The sequence below is a fragment of the Narcine bancroftii genome, chromosome 1 (assembly GCF_036971445.1).
Source record: "Narcine bancroftii isolate sNarBan1 chromosome 1, sNarBan1.hap1, whole genome shotgun sequence".
In the NCBI taxonomy this organism is placed as follows: Eukaryota; Metazoa; Chordata; class Chondrichthyes; order Torpediniformes; family Narcinidae; genus Narcine; species Narcine bancroftii.
Genome location: NC_091469.1, coordinates 219,961,577 through 219,970,749, shown reverse-complemented (window position 1 = coordinate 219,970,749; position 9,173 = coordinate 219,961,577). Strand labels below are relative to the sequence as shown.

The window sequence follows — 9,173 nt, the reverse complement described above, 5'->3', positions numbered from 1 at the left end:
AAAACACAATGCTGGAGAAACGCAGCAGGTCAAACAGTATGCCAATTATATAGCGTAGATAAAAATACATAATCGACATTTTGGGCTTGATGAAGGGCCCAATTTTGGTTGTGTATTTTGATCTTTGCCATATAAATTACACTGATTGACCTGCAGTTTTTCCAGCATTGTGTTTTTACTGAGACTTCAGCATACTGTATGAACCTTCTTTCATGAAAATTTGAGGTTGGATTTCCAAATGCATCCTTATCATTTCATGCAAGCCCTAATGCAAACTTGCCAATGCAACCAACTATTTTGTCAGATGGTTTTTATCAATCTGAAACCTTAACTCTGTTTCTTTTTCCATAGATGTTTCCTGCCTAACTACCTTTATTTCAGACTTCTGACGGATAACCCCTTTAAGAGCTGCTAGAATGGCTATAATCTATTCTAGTCAACTTCTGCTGACTCAAGGCATATTGGACCCAGGGATACACACATACTGGTCACTGAAATTATGAGGACAAGTAAAGAAAATGTATTTTGTTTGTGCTATATTCCCTGCTTCTGGTAATATATTTCAGAATTCAGCTATCTGAATTTTCTTTTTGCTCTGGCGTTTCATTGCTATTCGTGGGTTCTGGCAGTTTGCAAACTGTCATCCATGCTTCAGCCAGACAGTGGCAATGCCTCTTGGTCATTTTGCGCTGGAGATTTTGGAAGATCTTTAGGGGTTGAAAGGATAATATAAATTTGGATTCTATATTTCTTTAAGCTTTTACATGATTTCTAACATATTCTTTCAAGAATATACTTGCAGTGAGCAGTTACAACAACTAATATCGTACCACTATGGCTTCAGGTTACTACAACAAATATTTTATGGAGTAGGGAAACACAAGAAGTATCTTACACATGATTGGTTCTATCAAAATATAATTTGATGATTGTGTAATTACCACCACAAATAGGGATGGATAAATTAATCATTTAAAAATTTTGACAACGTTTAAATGATAAAATTCATGTTTTAAACAAATGTTAAAACTATGATCGTTATATACATTAATGATCTAGATGATGGGGTGGTGAATTGGATTAGTAAATATGCAGACGATACTAAGATAGGTCGAATAGTGGATAATGAAGAAGGTTTTCAAGGATTGCAGAGGGATTTGGGCTGCTTAGAAAAGTGGGCTGAAAAATGGCAGATGGAATTTAATGCTGATAAGTGTGAGGTGCTTCATTTTGGTAAGAATCAGAATAGGACATACGTGGTAAATGGGAGAGCATTGATGAATACAGAAGAGCAGAAAGATTTAGGAGTAACAGTACATCGTTCCCTGAAGGTAGAAACTCACGTAAATAGGGTGGTGAAGAAGGCTTTTAGTATGCTGGCCTTTATCAATCATTGCATGGAATATAGGAGTTGGGAGGTGATGTTGAGATTGTATAAGACGTTGGTGCGGCCTAATTTGGAGTTCTGTGTGCAGTTCTGGTCACCTAATTATAGGAAGGATATAAACAGAGTGGAGAGAGTGCAGAGAAGGTTTACCAGAATGTTACCTGGGTTTAAGCATCTAGAGTATAGGGAGAGATTGGACAGATTAGGTCTTTATTCTTTGGAGCGTAGAAGATTGAGAGGGGATTTGATAGAAGTATTTAAGATTATGAAAGGGATAGACAGAGTGGATGTGGATAGACTATTTCCGTTAAGAGGAGGAAAGATTAAAACAAGAGGACATGAGTTAAGAATTAAGGGGCAGAGGTTTAGAGGTAACATGAGGGGAAACTTCTTTACTCAGAGAGTGGTAGCCGTGTGGAATGAGCTTCCGGGAGAAATAGTGGCGGCGGAGTCAATTGTGTTATTTAAGAAAAAGTTGGACAGGTTTATGGATGAGAAGAAGATGGAAGGTTATGGGCATTGTGCAGGGAGGTGGGACTAGAAAGGGATGTTTGGTTCGGTGTGGACTAGAAGGGCCTAATGGCCTGTTTCCATGCTGTAATTGTTATGTTATGTTATGTTATGATTAAAGTTCAATGACAATTGTTTGCTTTGAACAAAATATTATTAAGGATTGATTTTCATACCATACTCTATTAAAATTTTAGTTATTTTCATCATCAGATTTTTAGGGGTAAATATGGGTTGAATTGTTGATAAAACATGCAGGTTTGTACTGTGTACAAATTACAGACATGAATGCATGCTCATTTTGGTGAGGGAAATGGGGCAAGTTGGTTTCCCATTGGTGAAGGTAAACTGCACACCTGATTTTCTGTCTGGTCACTCTCCAGCCGGATAGCATTAACATTGATGTTTTTGGTTTCGGCTCACCTGCTCTCCCTTTCTCCCCCTCTCTTCCCTTCCTCCTGCCTTCTTTCCCTCAGCTCTCCACCCCCTTCCTTCTCTATTTATCTTGACATCTCTCCTCCCCCTGCTTGGTTCTGTGCCCTTCCTCCCTTCTCCAACTATCACCTCCTGCCTTTGCAGCCATGCACCTCCTCCCACCCCTCACCTTTTTGTTCGGACCCCTGCCGGCATTTTTCATTACCTTGATCAAAGGGTCAAGCCAGAAATGTTGGTTATGTAGTTTCTCTAGCATTTTGTGTTTTTACTTCAACCGCGATGTTGACAGACTCTCGTGTTTTACTTCTTGCACAATCATTTGGATCAAGACTAGCAGAGGTAATCTCCTAAAAGGTAAGATTTAATTTCATTTATTTTCCTGTGAATCTGAGAGAAATAAAATTACACCCAGCACTTTTTTTTAATTGAATTTTGTTTTTGAGATCTGCTAATTACTGTCAGAGCAAGAATTCATTCCTCATAGCCTTTGAGTTACTTTCTTGAACTATGGCAGTCTTTGTAATAAAAGGAGAGTTCCTGACATCCAACAACAATGACGGATTGCCAATATATTTCCAAGGCAGAATGATTTGAGATCTGCTGATAATAGTGTTACCATGCAACTGCTGCACATGTCCTTGGTGGTCGAGGTTGAGAAGTGTTGCTGGAGTAGTGTATTTGTAGGTGGTATACATTAACTCACTATGTGCTGGTGGCAGTGGGACCAAATATTTACAGTTGTGCATTGTGTACCCATCAAATGTCTTTTTAGACCTGGATGGTGTTGAGCATCCTGAGATTTGATAGAGCTGCATTTATCAAGCAAGTATATTTTATTCCATTGTACATCTAACCTGTGCCATATAGATGATGGAAAAGTGTCAGGTGACTCATTTACTAGGAGATTCCCAGCCTCTGTACCTACAGCACCACTGATGTCACTAGCTCAGTTCAGCTTCTAGTTAAACAGAATATTGACAATGAATCGTTATACCATTTTATGTCGTGTAGATAGTTAAACTCTCTCTTTTTGTAGATGGCTATTGCCTTACACTTCTAGGGTACAAAATGACACGTCAGCACAGTTCAGGCATGCTTGCCGTGTGCATGGACCGCATCATTTGCTGATGACTTAGGGAGGGAACTGATCATTGAGCAGTCATCAGGGGACATCTCACTTCAGGGTTGAGAGGGAGATAATATCAGTTTTGAAGCAGAGGAGCTCATGTTCTGAACCTGGGATGATAGACCTCCGATATTCACAACTATCATCCTTCGTTTGAGATTTGACACTATTAATTTGGATGTTTTCTTTTTGATGCCCATTATCTTCAGTTTGACCAGACTGCCTCATCTGGAATTTAGCTATTTAGTTTGTGCTCAGATCAAGGCTGGAGTGAGGTCTGGAGTTCCATGGTCCTTGTGAAAGCCAAATTGGTCATTAGTGAGATATTTATTGCTGAGTAATTGCTCATTGATAGCACTGTCAGTGTGATTGATGATTATTGAGAGTAGACTAAACAGGCAGTAGTTATCTGAATTAGATTTATCTGGGTTTTTTTGTGGAAGGATAGGCTTAACCAATTTTGGGCATGGAAACCGCTATTATAACTGTGTTAAAATAGAGGCAAAGCTCAGTCATACTTGGTGAACATTGACGTCCCAAACCTAGAACACATACTGAGCCTATGATGCTTTCAATCCTGCCTTTTGTGAGAGTGACTTTCAAGATAGATAGACAGGTAGATTAGATAGATGGATCAATAGATAGATACATAGAGAGCGAGAGAGAGAGAGAGAGAGAGATGGATAGAAAGAATGTAATTTCAAGTAGTCTCACTTTAAAGATGTTGAGCCAGATTGTACTGTTTTTTTTTTCCCAGCTGTTCCCTTCAAACTGCTTCTGTTTAGTTATCAAACTTAAGGGATGGCCCTGAGGTTTGCAAGCTTCATATGAAATACAAAGGTCCAGTACTTACAGACAATCTGTTAGTTTGATCAACTGCTGGACTTCATCAGGCTTCCATCGTCCTGATATTTCCCAGAATTGCACTGGGGAATTATCTGTCGAATTTGATTTGAGCTCTCTTCGGGTTTAATGGGCATTGCCTGGAAAAGGATTGGAAGATAAATATTTTGAATTATTTATTTGTTTTCATGAATTTCAGTTACTTAAAGGTATTGCTATTGTTTGAAAAGCTTTTTCAATTATTCTCTTCATTTTAATAACTTTAAATGCTGCTAAATGATAGGAACAGTAAAAGTAATCCAAAACAACTTCTATAGAGAACAAAATCCCAACCCTCAGCATGGCCAGCTGTCAAAGAGTTTTGTTGATGTTTTAAGGGTGGAGTAAGAGTCAGTGAGACAGATTTTCAAGTTCAAGTTTATTTATTATCCAATTGCTCGAGTACAAGACAACGAAACAGTGTTCTTTGGTCCTTGGTGGAAAACATGCAAAGACACAACCAGGCATAAAAAACTTACAGACAAGCAATATATTTTCAAAATAAATAGACATATATAAAGCTAAATTCATGAGCAACATTCAAGGACCCAGGCCATCAACCTAATCCAATTTGGTATTGATTTGCAACATTTGAACTATAGCTGAATTTTAATTTTGGTATCAAAATGAATCAGCGAAGAGTTTTGTTGAAGGAATCGTGCATGAAATAAAGGTAATCCAAGTGTTAGATGAGATAAGATGAGATTTTGAGAGTACAGAATTTGTATGTTCCTGTCCGGATCAAAGGCAAGGTTAGAAGGCATTGGGAACCTTGATTTTAGGGGATATTGGGGATCTGATTCAGAAGAAGAGAATGGCATATAACAGATATAGGCAAATGAGGTACGCGAGGAGTATAAAAAATGCAAGAAAAACATCAAGAAAGAAATCAGGAAGCCTAAAAGAAGATCAGGTTGCTTTGGCAGATGACGTGGAGGAAAATCCTAAGGGTTTCTACAGGTATATCAAGAGCAAAAGAAGAGTAAGGGACAAAATTTGCCCCCTTGAAGATCAAAGGTCTTAAATGGGATAGGTCTTAAATCTTTTTTTTTCATCAGTGTTCACTCAGGAAAAGGGCAGCGAGTCATAGGAAGTAAGGAAAAAACAAACATTGATGTCATTGAACCTATATCAATTAAAGAGGAGGGAGCGCTTGCTGTCTTAAAGAAAATAAGGGTGGATAAATCCCCAGGGCCTGGCAAGATATTACTTCAGACTGTGAAGGAGGCTTGTGTAGAAATTTCAGGGGCTCTGGCAGAAATATTTAAAATGTCCTTAGCCACAAGTGAGGTGCCAGATGATTAGAGGGTAGCTCCATTGTTTCATTGTTTAAAAAAGGCTCCAACAGTAACCCTAGAAATTATAGGATGGTGAGCCTGATGTCAGTAGTGGGTAAATTATAGAAAGATGTTCTAAGAGATCAGATATACAATTTCTTAGATAGCCAGGAACTGATTAGGGATAGTCAACATGGCTTTGTGTGTGGTAGGTTGGGTTTAATCAATCATGTGGAGCAGCAGATGGAATTTAATGCAGACAAGTGTGAGGAGTTGCATTTTGGAAGGACAAACCAAGAAAGGACATGGTAGGGCATGAGGAGTGAGGTAGAACAAAGGGATCTGGGAATACAGACATATAATTCCCTGAAGGTGATCTCACTGATGGAATTGGCCTTCAAAAGTCAAAGTGTTGAGTACAGGAGTTGGGATGCTATGGTAAAGTTTTATTACATTAGTGAGGCCAAATTTGGAATACTGTGTGCAGTTTTGGTCACGTAACTGCAGGAAAGATGTCTATAAAATTGAAAGAATGCAGAAAAGATTTATTAGAATGTTGCCTGAACTTCAGGAACTGAGTTACAGGGAAAGGTTGGACAGGTTAAGACTTTATTCCCTGGAGCATAGAAGAATAGGGGGAGATTTGATAGAAGTATTTAAAATTGTGAGGGGGATAGAGTAAATGCAGATAGGCTTTTTTTTCCACTGAGGATAGGTGAGATACAACCTGGAGGACCTGGGTTAAGAGTGAAAGGGTAAAAGTTTAGGGGAAACATGAGGGGGAACCTTTTCATGTAGAGAGTGCTGGGAGTGGTGAATATGGACTCTAATTTTAACTTTTAAGAGGAATTTGGACAGGAACATGGATGGAAGAGGTATGGAGGGCTATGGACTGGGTGCAGGTCAGTGGGAGTAGGCAAAAATATGGTTTAGCAAAGACTAGAAGGGTCAAAAAGGCCTGTTTCTGTGCTGTAATGTTCTATGGTTCTAAAAAGAGCATGCATAGTCAACGTGTTTTCTGTTCTTCTTGAGAGTCCCTGATTTATGATGGTCCGACTTACGAATTTTTGAAGTTACATGGCATAGCGCATCGAATGACTCAAAGACTTGTTGGCTCAATCCAAGGCTTTTATTAACAAAAGACTGGAGCATAGTACATCAAGGTTGACCAATCCAGACTGACCTGGGTCTGGTTAGGAGCAGCCCTTTATGACCTGCCAGTAGGCGTGGCTACAGCTCTCAGCCAATCACTACTACTATATGTAAATATATACAAATATATACATTGGTGAAAGTATCCTGTATTATCACACATGGTTCGAATCCATACTTTCAATTTTTAGTTCCGCTGTGTCCCCAAGCTTGCTATGCACAGCACACCACTCTTGCGTGCTTCTGGGTGATGGCAGTGTACAGCAGACTCTTACAATCGCTCTATTCAACATTCAACATGTTGTATTCAATATTTAATTATAAAAAATGGCAAGTGCGGCATTCTTTTTCAAGTGACGATTTTTTAAAGCTTGCGATGGGAGTGGCTGAACGGAATCCCATTGTAAGTCGGGGACTAGCTGTAATTATTTTCAATTCTTGACTGGAAAAATGTGTTGAAGAAATGCAAAAACTGGAAAATGTGACTGACTGGATCTTAAAGTTCCCATTATAACAAGAATTCTGCCCTCTTTTGTGAAGAATTAGTGATGCATTCAAATAAGCAGTAAAACCTTTTATGAAGTACTGAACAAAGCAAAAGCCATCTAAGGTAATAATGAAGGATAACAACAGTTTACTTGCTATGCAGTTCCAGAATGAAGGATAGGTTGAGGAGATAATAAGATTCTAATCACTTGGCTAAATGGCAAGTGATTAAGAAATATTATTTGGCTCTTTAACAGACTATTATAACTTACAAGCTCAGAAAATCTATTTTGCATTTTTATGAAAGGAAACCATATATTTTGGAAGTGAAGAAGTACTTTAGAGCACAAAAGCTTTCAGAGGAAAGATTTTCAGCTGGACCATGTTTAAAACTTTCTCCAAATTTAATTCACAAATTCAAGCAAATTTTGCACTAAATCAGAAATGTGCTGTCTTGTGAACATAAGCACTCACATTAAGTATGGCTGGTTACCACAATATCACCGTATTTCATTTTACATAAACTAACAATTCTCCCCTTTGCAGCAGAAAAAGAAATCTCATTGTTTTCCACTTGTACATTCAGAGTAAGTAGATTCAGACCATGGACGATCAGGAATTGTGCAACTTAGCTATTTTCCATACTACAAAACTCAAGTGAGAATAGAACAAAATTTGACTTCAAAAAAACTTCTAAAGAAAAAGTTAACACATTTCAATTCACTTTAAATAGGAATTCGGAAAGAGTGATGATGAAAAAAGTTTACAATTTTCATACATGGCCTGTTTCCATGCTGTAAATGGTTATATGGTTATATGGTTATATCTGAGGAGATTTTATTGCTATAGTTTTAGTGGTGGGTATCTCTAGCAAAGCCAGATTGAATGTCAGACCCTAATTGCTCTTGAGAAGGTGATGATGAGCTATCTTCTTGAACCGATCATGTCCTTCTAGTGAAAATAATTCAAAGGAGCTGCTGAGTTCCAAGATTTGGAACCAAGCAAAAAAAGCAACAGGATGGTGCATTCTGTCGGGTTGGTGTATGCCTTGGAATGAAACATACAGTAAAAAAAAATCTCTTCTGCTTGATCTTTCTTGTGTGGAGGAAGTCTCTAGTTTCGGAGCTGTTGTCGAAGAAACTCATGTAAGTTATTCAGTAAGCATGGAAGTAAATATTTTGCAGCAATATTTTGGTGTTGAAAAGAATGAATGTTTTGGAGGGATGAGGGCTTTGTCCTGAATAGTGTTGAGTTTCTACAATGTTGTTGGAGTTACACTTATCCAGAAAAGTGGAGAGTATATGAGTCACTCCACACAATTTATCAAGACTTTCCTGCTCTTGTAGCAACAGTATTTACGTGGCTGATTCAGCTAAGTTTCTGGTCGTAAGTGATCCCCAGAATGTTGTTGGCTGGTGATTTTATGGTGGCAATACCAAAGAAAAACTGCTAAAATTTGTATGCTAATCCAGAAATGATAATTATGAGAAAGCACCATTGATTTTGTTTTTATTAAATACCGAATTCCCCAGCTTTGAAACCTGCTGTTAGGAAAAACACCTTGTGCATGTGTACTGAGGAGCCCTGATTCTCCCAGACAGGGTGAATGACCAATTAAACAAACTATTTAAAGCCATCATCCAAAGCCATTTCCTAAAAAAAAAATGCACTCCCTGTGCCACGTGACAGTGTGAATAGAAATAGAATGAGGTGGAGGATTAACACGTGGCTGAAGGGGTGGAGTAAGGGGCAGGGTTTTAAGTTTCTGGATAACTGGGACCTTTTTTGGGGGAGATGTGATCTGTACAGTAAGGACGGGTTACACTTAAATCCCAGGGGGACCAGAATCCTGGCAGAGGTATTTGCTAGGGCTACTCAGGATCTTTAAACTAGAATGGTTGGGGGGAGGGAACAAAAT

The 9,173-nt window shown here is 38.5% G+C and overlaps 1 long non-coding RNA gene across 1 annotated transcript; it reads right to left on the bottom strand.

Moving 5' to 3' along the window:
* Positions 1-555: 555 nt before the first annotated feature.
* Positions 556-6,775, bottom strand: LOC138749349 (uncharacterized). The gene is made up of 4 exons (XR_011348584.1): positions 6,679-6,775; positions 4,312-4,441; positions 2,538-2,679; positions 556-707 (listed from the first exon to the last, which is right to left on the bottom strand). It is a non-coding gene; the product is annotated as an uncharacterized lncRNA (long non-coding RNA).
* Between the last annotated feature and the right edge of the window lie 2,398 nt (positions 6,776-9,173).